This window comes from Convolutriloba macropyga, unplaced genomic scaffold (assembly GCF_964194025.1).
Source record: "Convolutriloba macropyga unplaced genomic scaffold, txConMacr16.3 SCAFFOLD_744, whole genome shotgun sequence".
Classification (NCBI taxonomy): Eukaryota; Metazoa; Xenacoelomorpha; order Acoela; family Convolutidae; genus Convolutriloba; species Convolutriloba macropyga.
Genome location: NW_027452827.1, coordinates 34,656 through 47,500, shown reverse-complemented (window position 1 = coordinate 47,500; position 12,845 = coordinate 34,656). Strand labels below are relative to the sequence as shown.

Genomic DNA, 12,845 nt, shown 5'->3' with positions numbered 1-12,845 from the left:
CTGTTCACTTTCATTTCGCGTGTGCGCTTTCAATGAGCGACAACACTTGCAAGCAACTCACACTCCTTGGTCCGTGTTTCAAGACGGGCTGTAGAGAGCATTGAATAGGAAGTTGAGGTCAGACAGGCAATCAAGACCAATTTATCTCATTTTGTTTAGAATCAACAAGAAGAATTCCGAGGAAAACTTCTGCTCGATTCATTAACAAGATTTGCCAAAAGACGACAACTACACTACTCGGTAGCCGAGAATATAATATCAAGGCATTGAGTATGGTAACGCTCACTCCAGTTCCCCTTCAACAGTTTCACGTACTTTTCACTCTCTCTTCAGAGTGCTTTTCAACTTTCCCTCACGGTACTTGTTTACTATCGGTCTCGCTTTATAATTAGCTTTTGGAGAGACATATCTCCAGCTTCGAGTTGCACTTTCAAACAACTCTACTCATAGGAATGAGCCATTATGACTGCTATCGAAAATGACCTTTACAGGATTTTCACCTTCTTTGATGCTACTTTCCAGTAGACATCAGGACAAATTCACCAGTCTAGCATCAAACCATACCGGACACCGAGAAATGTTGCCATTTCTCTTCCCGATGAGCTTTTCCCTGTTCATTCGCCATTACTAAGGGATTCTCAGTTGATTTCTTTTCCTCCCCTTACTGATATGCTTAAGTTAAGGGGGTTCTCTCGCCCAATTCAGGTTATGTAGTTGATTGTCTCTTAATTGGTTCACTGACCAATATGAGACAGAAACCGATTCAGCAGTTTTGTTCGCTACTACTATCAAACACAGGTCGAAGTTTCCATTCAGTCATTAATTCCAACTTTCAAATGTTGTTGTTTCAGCTTTCGCTTACTAGAAGCAACATAATACTCGCTGCAATACAGACCTCGGGAAACCCTCACCGTGAATAAGGTTCACTCACATATTTCACTACATTTTGCGTGGGATTGGAGATGAGGCTACTCGTTCTTGCTCAGTACTAGGCTGAAAATTAACGAAACTTCGTTACAAACGTTCACATGTTGATGTTTCCGCTTTCGCGTACTCGAAACAACATAATACTAGTCTTTGTAATTTAGTTTCATAATTTCAACTGTTCTCATGCAGAATTTTTGCTCATTCTTATCCCAAATTTTGACCTGGCTACTAGTTACACTCCTTGTACTTATTGCAAAATGACCACAAATTTCAACAGCTTTCACATGTTGCTGTTTCGGCTTTCGCTTACTACAGTCAACATAATACTCGTTGCAAAATAAGTGCTCGGCATCTGCAATTTTCCAAAGACGAAGTTTCGCCAGTTCAATTTTCGCTCGCCAATTATGGCTACTAATTCACACGGTACTGAGCTCAACAACATTAAATTTGTTCAGCAAGACTTTCACATGTTGATGTTTTGGCTTTCGCCTACTAGAAGCAACATAATACTCGTCTTGTTAGCTCATTCAATGAGAATAGCTTTTCCCGTTGAGAATTTTTGCCTTCAATTGGCGTTGTAGTGAGTTTGGCTACTCAGATCACCAAATACTTGTGACAATTCGAACCAGAAATGTTTTCAATTTTCACATGCTGATGTTTCGGATTCAACCTACTAGAAGCAGCATAATACTTGTATTCAACAATTTCTGTATCAAATCCCAGTTTTCTCTGGTGCATCTTTGCCAAACTATTCCAAACTGCCTGAGTCTGAATACCAATTACAGGTACTAGTAAATGCACGTTACTAAGGACTATATAGTTCTAGGTTACTGTACACAACGACGTTCACATGTTGATGTTTCAGCTGCCGCTTACTAGAAACAACATAATACTTATCGTGCATACCTTTCCATAACTTGTCCTTTTCAGATGCATTAGTTTCCCTTTGTCTTGGCTTCTACAGTCAGACTGGCTACTAGTAACAGCACAGTACTAATCACATATCGTTCTACAGTTTGCAGACAACTTTCACATGTTGATGTTTCAGCTTTCGCCTACTAGAAACAACATAATACTCGCTGTATACATTTGTAGTTCTCTATGTAACTTTCATGTGAAGAAGTTTCGCCAGTCTTTTTGACTGTCTCAAATCTGAGTCATGCTTAGGCTACTAGTTGCTTCATAGTACTTATCGCCTCGAGATCATTGAACAAAACTTGATTTTCACATGTTGCTGTTTCAGCTTCCGCTTACTAGAAACAACATAATACTAGTCTCATTAAGTTCCGTCTCTTTGCAATTTTCTTATGAAGAAAATTCGCCATCACAATGACTCCAGCAGTTCTTGATCAAGGAATGCAATCATTGATCAGAATGCTATTATTTGAATCGGTTCTGCTTTAAGTGTTCCAATTTTATTGGAAGCACCAACAATAGAACATCAATGTGTTCAATCGAGAGTTATATAACCCTGAATCGGACGCAGTCAACAGCCGAAGCCGAGACCGCCTTTTGCGTTAGAGAGGTCGGTAAACAAATCTTGCGATTCATACCGAATTAACACATATAGCTGTGCTCCTCTTCGTAAAGCGAGCCAAGTGATCCCCTGTTGAAGGATGTATTTGGACCAATCTAGTAGCATTTGGTTTCCAACAAGCTCTCCCAAGTTAGCTTACTTATTGGGCTTTTCAACCAATTCGGTTGGCTACAAGCATCATCAAAGTACTAGCCACAGTTTGATCGCAAAATTCTACGACTTTCACATGTTGATGTTTCGGCTTGCGCTTAGCCTACTATAAGCAACATAATACTAGTCATATCATAGAGCGTGATCAGCTTGTGACGTTCTCATGATGAAGTTTCACCAACAGTGTCTCACTTCGAGCTTAAATCCAGCTACTAGTAACTACACAGTACTGACTGCAACGATAACTTTTATCTATACCTTTCACATGCTGCGCTTTCGGCCAGGGCCTACTAACGTCAACATAATACTCGATATAAACTTTTGTTCATGATGCAGCTTCCCCATGCAGAAGTTTCGCCTTCAAATGCTCTCTTGGCCATATGACGTAAGAAAAGGTTACTAGTAACATCACAGTACTAGCCACAGTTTGATTGCAAAATTCTACGACTTTCACATGTTGATGTTTCGGCTTGCGCTTAGCCTACTAGAAGCAACATAATACTAGTCATATCATAGAGCGTGATCAGCTTGTGACGTTCTCATGATGAAGTTTCACCAACAGTGTCTCATTTCGAGCTTAAATCCAGCTACTAGTAACTACACAGTACTGACTGCAACGCTAACTTTTATCTATACCTTTCACATGCTGCGCTTTCGGCCAGGGCCTACTAACGTCAACATAATACTCGATATAAACTTTTGTTCATGATGCAGCTTCCCCATGCAGAAGTTTCGCCTTCAAATGCTCTCTTGGCCATATGACGTAACACAAGGTTACTAGTAACATCACAGTACTAGCCACAATTTGATCGCAAAATTCTACGACTTTCACATGTTGATGTTTCGGCTTGCGCTTAGCCTACTAGAAGCAACATAATACTAGTCATATCATGGAGCGTGATCAGCTTGTGACGTTCTCATGATGAAGTTTCACCAACAGTGTCTCATTTCGAGCTTAAATCCAGCTACTAGTAACTACACAGTACTGACTGCAACGATAACTTTTATCTATACCTTTCACATGCTGCGCTTTCGGCCAGGGCCTACTAATGTCAACATAATACTCGATATAAACTTTTGTTCATGATGCAGCTTCCCCATGCAGAAGTTTCGCCTTCAAATGCTCTCTTGGCCATATGACGTAACACAAGGTTACTAGTAACATCACAGTACTAGCCACAATTTGATCGCAAAATTCTACGACTTTCACATGTTGATGTTTCGGCTTGCGCTTAGCCTACTAGAAGCAACATAATACTAGTCATATCATAGAGCTTGATCAGCTTGTGACATTCTCATGATGAAGTTTCACCAACAGTGTCTCATTTTGAGCTTAAATCCAGCTACTAGTAACTACACAGTACTGACTGCAACAATAACTTTTATCTATACCTTTCACATGCTGCGTTTTCGGCCAAGGCCTACTAACGTCAACATAATACTCGATATAAAATTTTGATCATGATGCAGCTTTCCCATGCAGAAGTTTCGCCTTCAAATGCTCTCTTGGCCATATGACGGAACACCAGGTTACTAGTAACATCACAGTACTAGCCACAGTTTGATTGCAAAATTCTACGACTTTCACATGTTGATGTTTCGGCTTGCGCTTAGCCTACTAGAAGCAACATAATACTAGTCATATCATAGAGCGTGATCAGCTTGTGACGTTCTCATGATGAAGTTTCACCAATAGTGTTTCATTCGAATTGGTTCTGCTTTAAGCTCTCCAATTGTTTTGGATGAACCAGTTTTGCCCTTCGAAGCCACTTTTGTGAGCTTTTGTGGGTCTTTACCAAGAGGATATACCTCAAGGCCTCTTTCAATTCCTTTAAGTTCTTTCAACTCCTTTACAGTTTCTAGGTTCACATAGCTGCAAACCTTATTTCTAGTTTTAAGTCTGGCCAACTTGGGGAGAGTTGGTGCAGACCGTGACCAATTCTAGTAGGATGCCACAACAAGAATGTGATCAACTTAGCTTGTCGATGAACCTGCCCCACATTCAAACAACTCTATCGCCTTTTCCTCGTATAGTTATATGCGAGGGCCTCTCATAGAGAGCGCTGTTAGCAACCTTTTCCACATAGACGATAAAGTTGTGAGTGTTTTGCACATGGCTGTTGTCATCACCACGTGACGAGTCAACTCAGCTTGACTCTCTACACTCCGACAAGCTTTGCACATACGCCTTTAGTTCAGTATGTGTCTTTAATCTGACTCCGGTGCCTCAAGCCGGAAAAATTGTCAGATTATGATCATTATCGGTTAGTCATCCCGATGCAAGATCGTATCGTACTGTCTTTGTCTACCTCCAGATTCCGAAGAACAGGAGGAGACTCTCCCAGACCTACATATCTGGGAGAATGTTCAGAGGGCGAGAAGCTGTGGATTACTCTCCCCTAAGAACTGACTAAACTTTACCCTCGTCCAAGGTAAGTTTATTTTAGCTAGCCTTCTATGTAAAGGATCTGAGGCTAAGCTGTGTTTTTTCGAGCCTTTGGCTCGGAGCAAGTTCAGTGGGCGCCCCGAGTAGCTCAACTCTTTCCCACTGAACAGCGCAACGCTCTGTCACTCGCTGGGATTTTTGCGTGTCGGTTCTAACCACGCGACTTGTGGACCTTTTTAGGCCTTTCTCATTCACAAGTCTATAGCTGGGCTTCTATAACCCAGCTTCTGAGATCTAGATAGCTGCAGTTCTGCTAGGCTGCTTTTGCTAACTAGTCTCCCTTTAAGCAGTCCCTTGCCATGACTGCTGAACTATGTATCCACACAAGTAGTTTTTGAGCTCGATACATAATTCGAGATTGGTTGCCAAGCAATCTCTAGCGACAGAGCGTCATGCGCACTACAGACATGGCCTCTACCAGCAGCCATGCCCGAAGGAATCAATCACTGATCCTTCCGCAGGTTCCCCTACGGAAACCTTGTTACGACTTTTACTTCCTCTAGACAATTAAGCTCGATCCGCTTCATCCCGTTGCCGGAGACCGAAGTCCCAACAGTAGGAATTTGCAATTCTTGCTTAACTATCCAATCAGTAGTAGCGACGGGCGGTGTGTACAAAGGGCAGGGACGTAATCCCTATGAGTTGTTGACTCATAAGTACCAGGAATTCCTGGTTCACGTCTGCAAGTTACAACAGACGATCCCCTTGAAGCGCTGTACTTTTCTCTGATTGCCTAGTCCATTTCGGACCAAGGGCTGAGTACTCAATCTAAAAGTACACAGTGTAGCGCGCGTGCAGTCCAGAACATCTAAGGGCATCACAGACCTGTTATAGCCTCACTTCATCTGCGGTATTTAATTCCGCATAGTTCCTCTAAGAAGTGTTTGAATTCACATATAGTGAATTTCATTATTTAGATGGAGAAGATCTCGTTCGTTATCGGAATTAACCAGACAGATCACTCCACTAACTAAGAACGGCCATGCACCACCGCCCATATAATCATGAAAGATATTCAATCTGTCAATCCTTAAGATGTCTGGACCGGGTGAGTTTTCCCGTGTTGAGTCAAATTAAGCCGCAGGCTCCACTCCTGGTGGTGCCCTTCCGTCAATTCCTTTAAGTTTCGATTTTGCAACCATACTTCCCCCGGAACCAATAAACTTTGGTTTCCCGGTTAATCTCTTGCCAAGTCAAGATCGACTTTGACAAATTGTAGGTTGGTATAGTTTATGGTCAGAATTACGAGGGTATCTAATCCTCTTCAATACTCTGACTTTCGTTCTTGATTAATGAAAACATTCTTGGCAAATGCTTTCGCAGTAGTTTGTCTTGCCACGATCCAAGAATTTCACCTCTAACGTAGCAATACAAATGCCCCCGTCTGTTCCTTTCAATCATTACCGCACTCAGCCAACCGGCATCAATCGAGTAGCGGGTCATTCTCCATTATTCCATGCTTTATTATTCGATCCCAAAGGATGCTTTGAACACTCTAATTTTCTCAGGGTGAAAACACCGTTTCCACAGTTCGTCACATTTAAGTGCAAACTATTTCTTCGATGCGAAGGATGAGCGGAACGAGTCAACAGATTTAACTGAAGACCATGTTGCCGTTCTACTCAAACAGATCCAACTATGAGCTTTTTAAACGCAGCAACTATTGCATACGCTTGTAGAGGCTGGTATTACCGCGGCTGCTGGCACCAGACTTGCCCTCTACTCGTTCATCAATGGAGCTTTTAAGTCCATTCCATTCTGATTACAAACCATAAAGGTTCATATCATTATTTCTAGTCACTACCTCCTCGTGCGGAGAGTGGGTAATTTGCGTGCCTGCTGCCTTCCTTGGATGTGGTAGCCGTTTCTAAGGCTCCCTCTCCGGAATCGAACCCTGATTCCCCGTTACCCGTCACAACCATGGTAGTCCGTTACACTACCATCATAGGTTGATAGGTCAGAAATTCGGAAGTTCCGTCCCCAAGCCGAAGCTATCTGGGATCTTTCAGTTACTAGGACTCATCACGGGATGTGTCTGTACTTAGCAAATCACCCGGTGTAGTCTTGTAAAAGTCTCCGACAGTGTCGGACAATCAGCATGCATTAGCTGCAGGGTTACCGCAGTTATTCATTTAGCTTGCAAATCAACTAATAGATAGTAACTGATTTAATGAGCCATTCGCGGTTCCACTTTTTCAAGCTTCGCTTGCACATGCATGGCTTAGTCTTTCAGACAAGCATATGGCAACTGACAGGATCAATCAGTTTAATTGTACTTTGAACAATCTTTCGATTTGTTCGAATTTAGAAAGACATAGCCTTGCGGCCTCGTCAATCTTGCTTTGAGCTTTTTAAATCACGAAGAGTTTCAATGCATGCTTTGGCATGGCTACTAGTTACTACACAGTACTCTACACACTTAGAGTTACCCACGATTACACATTTCACATGCTGATGTTTCGGCTCGCGCGTACTAGAAACAGCATAATACTATGTGTACTGGTAGATAGCGCTCTGTGAGCATTTCCCATGAGCAGGTTTTGCCCTCCAAATCTCTGTTCTACTGTTACCAATACCGGCTAACAACTGTATCATACTAGGGAGAATTGACTCATGATTTAAAAACCAGATGTTCACATGTCGATGTTTCGGCTCTCGCCTACTAGAAACAACATAATACTAGTCTGTTAAAAATCTCAATCACGCCGCCTCTTCAGATACAGAAGTTTTACCTTTTATTGGTTAGAGAACAGCTTTCCAGCTGTCGACATGGTTACTAGTAACAACACCGTACTCAACACAAAAACTTTTCAACTTCACAACTTTCACATGCTGATGTTTCTGCTTTCGCATACTAGAAACAGCATAATACTTATTGTTCTGTCAAGTAATTTGTGTGTCTTTCCCATGTGAAGTTTCACCGGTCAACAATGTTTCCCTGACCAATTACGGCTACTAGTAGCTGTATAATACTAGGGAAAATGATTGAGGATTTAATATCAGATTTTCACATGTTGATGTTTCGGCTTTCGCCTACTAGAAACAACATAATACTAGTCTGCTAAGAAATCTCGCTCAAATTGCCTTTTCACATACAGAAGTTTCACCTTCTATTGGTTAGAGAACAGTTCTCAGCTGTCGACATGGTTACTAGTAACAACATCGTACTCAACACAAAAATTCTTCAACTTCACAACTTTCACATGCTGATGTTTCTGCTTTCGCGTACTAGAAACAGCATAATACTTATTGCTTTGTCAAGAAGTGTGTGTGTCTTTCCCATGCGAAAGTTTCACCGGTCAGCAATAATTGCCGTGTCCAATTAAGGTTACTCATAGCTGTATAATACTAGGGAAAATGATTGAGGATTTAATATCAGATTTTCACATGTTGATGTTTCGGCTTTCGCCTACTAGAAACAACATAATACTAGTCTGCTAATAAATCTCGCTCAAATTGCCTTTTCACATACAGAAGTTTCACCTCTTCTTGGTCACTGTACAGATGATGCTGTCTGTTCTTTATTTGGTTCTGCTTATTATAAGGAGGGGCATCACTCCTTCCTCCTTGGTTTGCATGCATTAAGCCTGCTTTGTGAAAAGCGTATCTTTCTAGCTTTTCTTCGCCTTACTCGAGTAGGACGATACAATCCAGACATTAGTCAGTCTTGGTGTAAAGTCACTGAGTATTATTCGGTTCTGCTTTATTCAGCAATATGCTGTATAATTGTTGTAATTTGCGAACATATTTGTTCTCAGTTCCGAACTACTAGCGACGACAGATTACCAGCGGTCATGAGCCATCAAGGTAGTTCTTTGGTGCATCAAGTAGAGAGGTGCCATCAAACAACACTTCCCTAATAATGCTACACACATAGAATTTGCTACAGTGCAGCTTTTTACTTTGCAAAATTTGCGCACAAATTTTGCATAGAATAAATGTTTTATCAAGATTTTTAGATCCCCTCCCTTGAGAGAACGTTACTCCTTTAAGTGAACACCCCGCGGCGTCCTGTTGTTATTGCTTATAACCATTTCGCAAGCCGGAGGCATAATGCACTACGCAAGCCGCTACTTTGGCACAGATGCACCTAGTTTTACACCCGGGACTTCAGGTGGCCCAGTTTTACACCCAGTACAGCGGTGCCAGTTGGTAACCCGGTGGATCCTCGGAGACCAGACATGATCATAGATCAAACCCGATGTATGCTACTCCTGAACGTATAGTATCTCCACTGTGCAATGAAATTATCGTTCGTTTCGGGCCTTCCTATACGTTCAGCAGACAATCGCTAGGAATTCACCTCGTGACCCGTGGTGACCACACTGGATTTCAAGTTTATTGATTTGGACAGACCTGTCATTTATTTTGCTTTTCAGCTTCAGTTCTGCTCGATCTAGCTTGCCTAAGGCTTGATCTCGCTTTGCTCACCCCTGTAGGAGCCTCTACTAGTACCACTCGGAGTAATGGGGAATCCACCAGACCTAATCGATGAATGCCATCAAACAACAAACATCATACCCGGCTTCATCAGGCATATTTTATTACTTCCGAGAGGTACTTTAGTATCAGATCTTTCTCCATGCCTCTTATGAGGACCCGTCAGACCTTTCGGTTTATCGTTTAGCTTCAGTCCTGCTCGATCTAGCTTTCCCAAGGCTCGATCTAGCTCTATTCGCCCCACTAGAGGGCTCTCTAAGACCCCTCGGTCTTAGTGTTAGCTCCGGTACTGCTCGGTCGTGCTTGCTGAAGGCCCGACCCAGCTTTAGTTAGATTCTCGTACTTTCTCTTGGCCTCTCTAGGAGGACCAGACAGACCTCTCGGTCTATCGTTTAGCTTCAGTCCTGCTCGATCTAGCTTGCCCAAGGCTTGATCAAGCTCTATTCGCCCCGCTAGAGGGCTCTCTAAGACCCCTCGGTCTTAGTGTTATCTTCTGTAATGCCTAACCAAGCTTACTACAGGCCTTGGTCAGGTCTTTATCGGTCACCGATTAGTAACAGACCAATCATAGGGCCTTCCACCCTATCCGGGTTGAGGTCTTTAGTCCAGCCATATTTTGACAAGACACCTCTCCCTAATAATGCCCCACACATAGAATTACTGTCCATGCAGTATTTAACTTGTGTTTTTTTCTAAAATTTGATTTTCACTTTTTGGAGGTTCATTTGCTCCTCTGACACTCTTTCAGCTTCAATCTTACTCGATCTAGCTTTCCCAAGGCTCGATCTAGCTCTATTCGCCCCACTAGAGGGCTCTCTAAGACACTTCGGTCTTAGTGTTAGCTCCGGTCTTGCTCAATCGTGCTTGCTGAAGGCGCGATCAAGCTTTAGTTAGCTTCTCGTACTTCCTCTTGGCCTCTCTAGGAGGACCAGACAGACCTCTCGGTCTATCGTTTAGCTTCAGTCCTGCTCGATCTAGCTTTCCCAAGGCTCGATCTAGCTCTATTCGCCCTGCTAGAGGGCTCTCTAAGACCCCTCGGTCTTAGTGTTAGCTCCGGTACAGCTCGGTCGTGCTTGCTGAAGGCCCGATCAAGCTTTAGTTAGATTCTCGTACTTTCTCTTGGCCTCTCTAGGAGGACCAGACAGACCTCTCGGTCTATCGTTTAGCTTCAGTCCTGCTTGATCTAGCTTTCCCAAGGCTCGATCTAGCTCTATTCGCCCTGCTAGAGGGCTCTCTAAGACCCCTCGGTCTTAGTGTTAGCTCCGGTACAGCTCGGTCGTGCTTGCTGAAGGCCCGATCAAGCTTTAGTTAGCTTCTCGTACTTTCTCTTGGCCTCTCTAGGAGGACCAGACAGACCTCTCGGTCTATCGTTTAGCTTCAGTCCTGCTCGATCTAGCTTTCCCAAGGCTCGATCTAGATCTATTCGCCCTGCTAGAGGGCTCTCTAAGACCCCTCGGTCTTAGTGTTAGCTCCGGTACAGCTCGGTCGTGCTTGCTGAAGGCCTGATCAAGCTTTAGTTAGCTTCTCGTACTTTCTCTTGGCCTCTCTAGGAGGACCAGACAGACCTTTCGGTCTCTTGCTTAGCTTCAGTCCTGCTCGATCTAGCTTTCCCAAGGCTCGATCTAGCTCTATTCGCCCCGCTAGAGGGCTCTCTAAGACCCCTCGGTCTTAGTGTTAACTCCTGTAATGCCTAACCAAGCTTACTACAGGCCTTGGTCAGGTCTTTATCGGTCACCGATTAGTAACAGACCGATCATGGGGCCTTCCACCCTATCCGGGTTGAGGTCTTTAGTCCAGCCATATTTTGACAAGACACCTCCCCCTAATAATGCCCCACACATAGAAATACTGTCCATGCAGTATTTAACTTGTGTTTTTTCTAAAATTTGATTTTCACTTTTTGGAGGTTCATTTGCTCCTCTGACACTCTTTCAGCTTCAATCTTACTCGATCTAGCTTTCCCAAGGCTCGATCTAGCTCTATTCGCCCCACCAGAGGGCTCTCTAAGACACTTCGGTCTTAGTGTTAGCTCCGGTCTTGCTCAATCGTGCTTGCTGAAGGCGCGATCAAGCTTTAGTTAGCTTCTCGTACTTTCTCTTGGCCTCTCTAGGAGGACCAGACAGACCTCTCGGTCTATCGTTTAGCTTCAGTCCTGCTCGATCTAGCTTTCCCAAGGCTCGATCTAGCTCTATTCGCCCCGCTAGAGGGCTCTCTAAGACCCCTCGGTCTTAGTGTTAGCTCCGGTACAGCTCGGTCGTGCTTGCTGAAGGCCCGATCAAGCTTTAGTTGGCTTCTCGTACTTTCTCTTGGCCTCTCTAGGAGGACCAGACAGACCTCTCGGTCTCTTGCTTAGCTTCAGTCCTGCTCGATCTAGCTTGCCCAAGGCTTGATCAAGCTCTATTCGCCCCGCTAGAGGGCTCTCTAAGACCCCTCGGTCTTAGTGTTAGCTCCGGTACAGCTCGGTCGTGCTTGCTGAAGGCCCGATCAAGCTTTAGTTAGCTTCTCGTTTTTTCTCTTGGCCTCTCTAGGAGGACCAGACAGACCTCTCGGTCTATCGTTTAGCTTCAGTCCTGCTCGATCTAGCTTTCCCAAGGCTCGATCTAGCTCTATTCGCCCCGCTAGAGGGCTCTCTAAGACCCCTCGGTCTTAGTGTTAGCTCCGGTACAGCTCGGTCGTGCTTGCTGAAGGCCCGATCAAGCTTTAGTTGGCTTCTCGTACTTTCTCTTGGCCTCTCTAGGAGGACCAGACAGACCTCTCGGTCTATCCTTTAGCTTCAGTCCTGCTCGATCTAGCTTTCCCAAGGCTCGATCTAGCTCTATTCGCCCCGCAAGAGGGCTCTCTAAGACCCCTCGGTCTTAGTGTTATCTCCTGTAATGCCTAACCAAGCTTACTACAGGCCTTGGTCAGGTCTTTATCGGTCACCGATTAGTAACAGACCGATCATAGGGCCTTCCACCCTATCTGGGTTGAGGTCTTTAGTCCAGCCATATTTTGACAAGACACCTCCCCCTAATAATGCCCCACACATAGAATTACTGTTTATGCAGCTTTTCACTTGTGAAATTTTTAATTTTCGCAATTATTATAGAATAAGTGTTTGCGCAGCTTTTCATAGGTCGAGCTCTAGCTAGCTAGCTCAAGCTAGCTAGCTAGCTCAAGCTCAAGCTATCTAGCTCAAGCTCAAGCCAGCTAGCTCAAGCTCAAGCTAGCTAGCTAGCTCAAGCACAAGCTTGCTAGCTAGCTCAAGCTCAAGCTAGCTAGCTCAAGCTCAAGCTAGCTAGCTCAAGCTCAAGCTAGCTAGCTCAAGCTCAAGCTCAAGCTAGCTAGCTAGCTCAAGCACAAGCT

At 43.9% G+C, this 12,845-nt stretch overlaps 1 non-coding gene and 1 pseudogene across 1 annotated transcript in view; both read right to left on the bottom strand.

The window, feature by feature from the left end:
- LOC142357827 (large subunit ribosomal RNA) overlaps positions 1-710 on the bottom strand; it is a 3,522-nt gene extending 2,812 nt beyond the window's left edge. The window contains exon 1 of the ribosomal RNA XR_012761710.1: positions 1-710. This exon is cut by the window's left edge and continues 2,812 nt beyond it. This is a non-coding gene — a ribosomal RNA (large subunit ribosomal RNA).
- Positions 711-2,393: 1,683 nt separating this feature from the next.
- Positions 2,394-2,545, bottom strand: LOC142357828 (5.8S ribosomal RNA; annotated as a pseudogene).
- Positions 2,546-12,845: the final 10,300 nt, after the last annotated feature.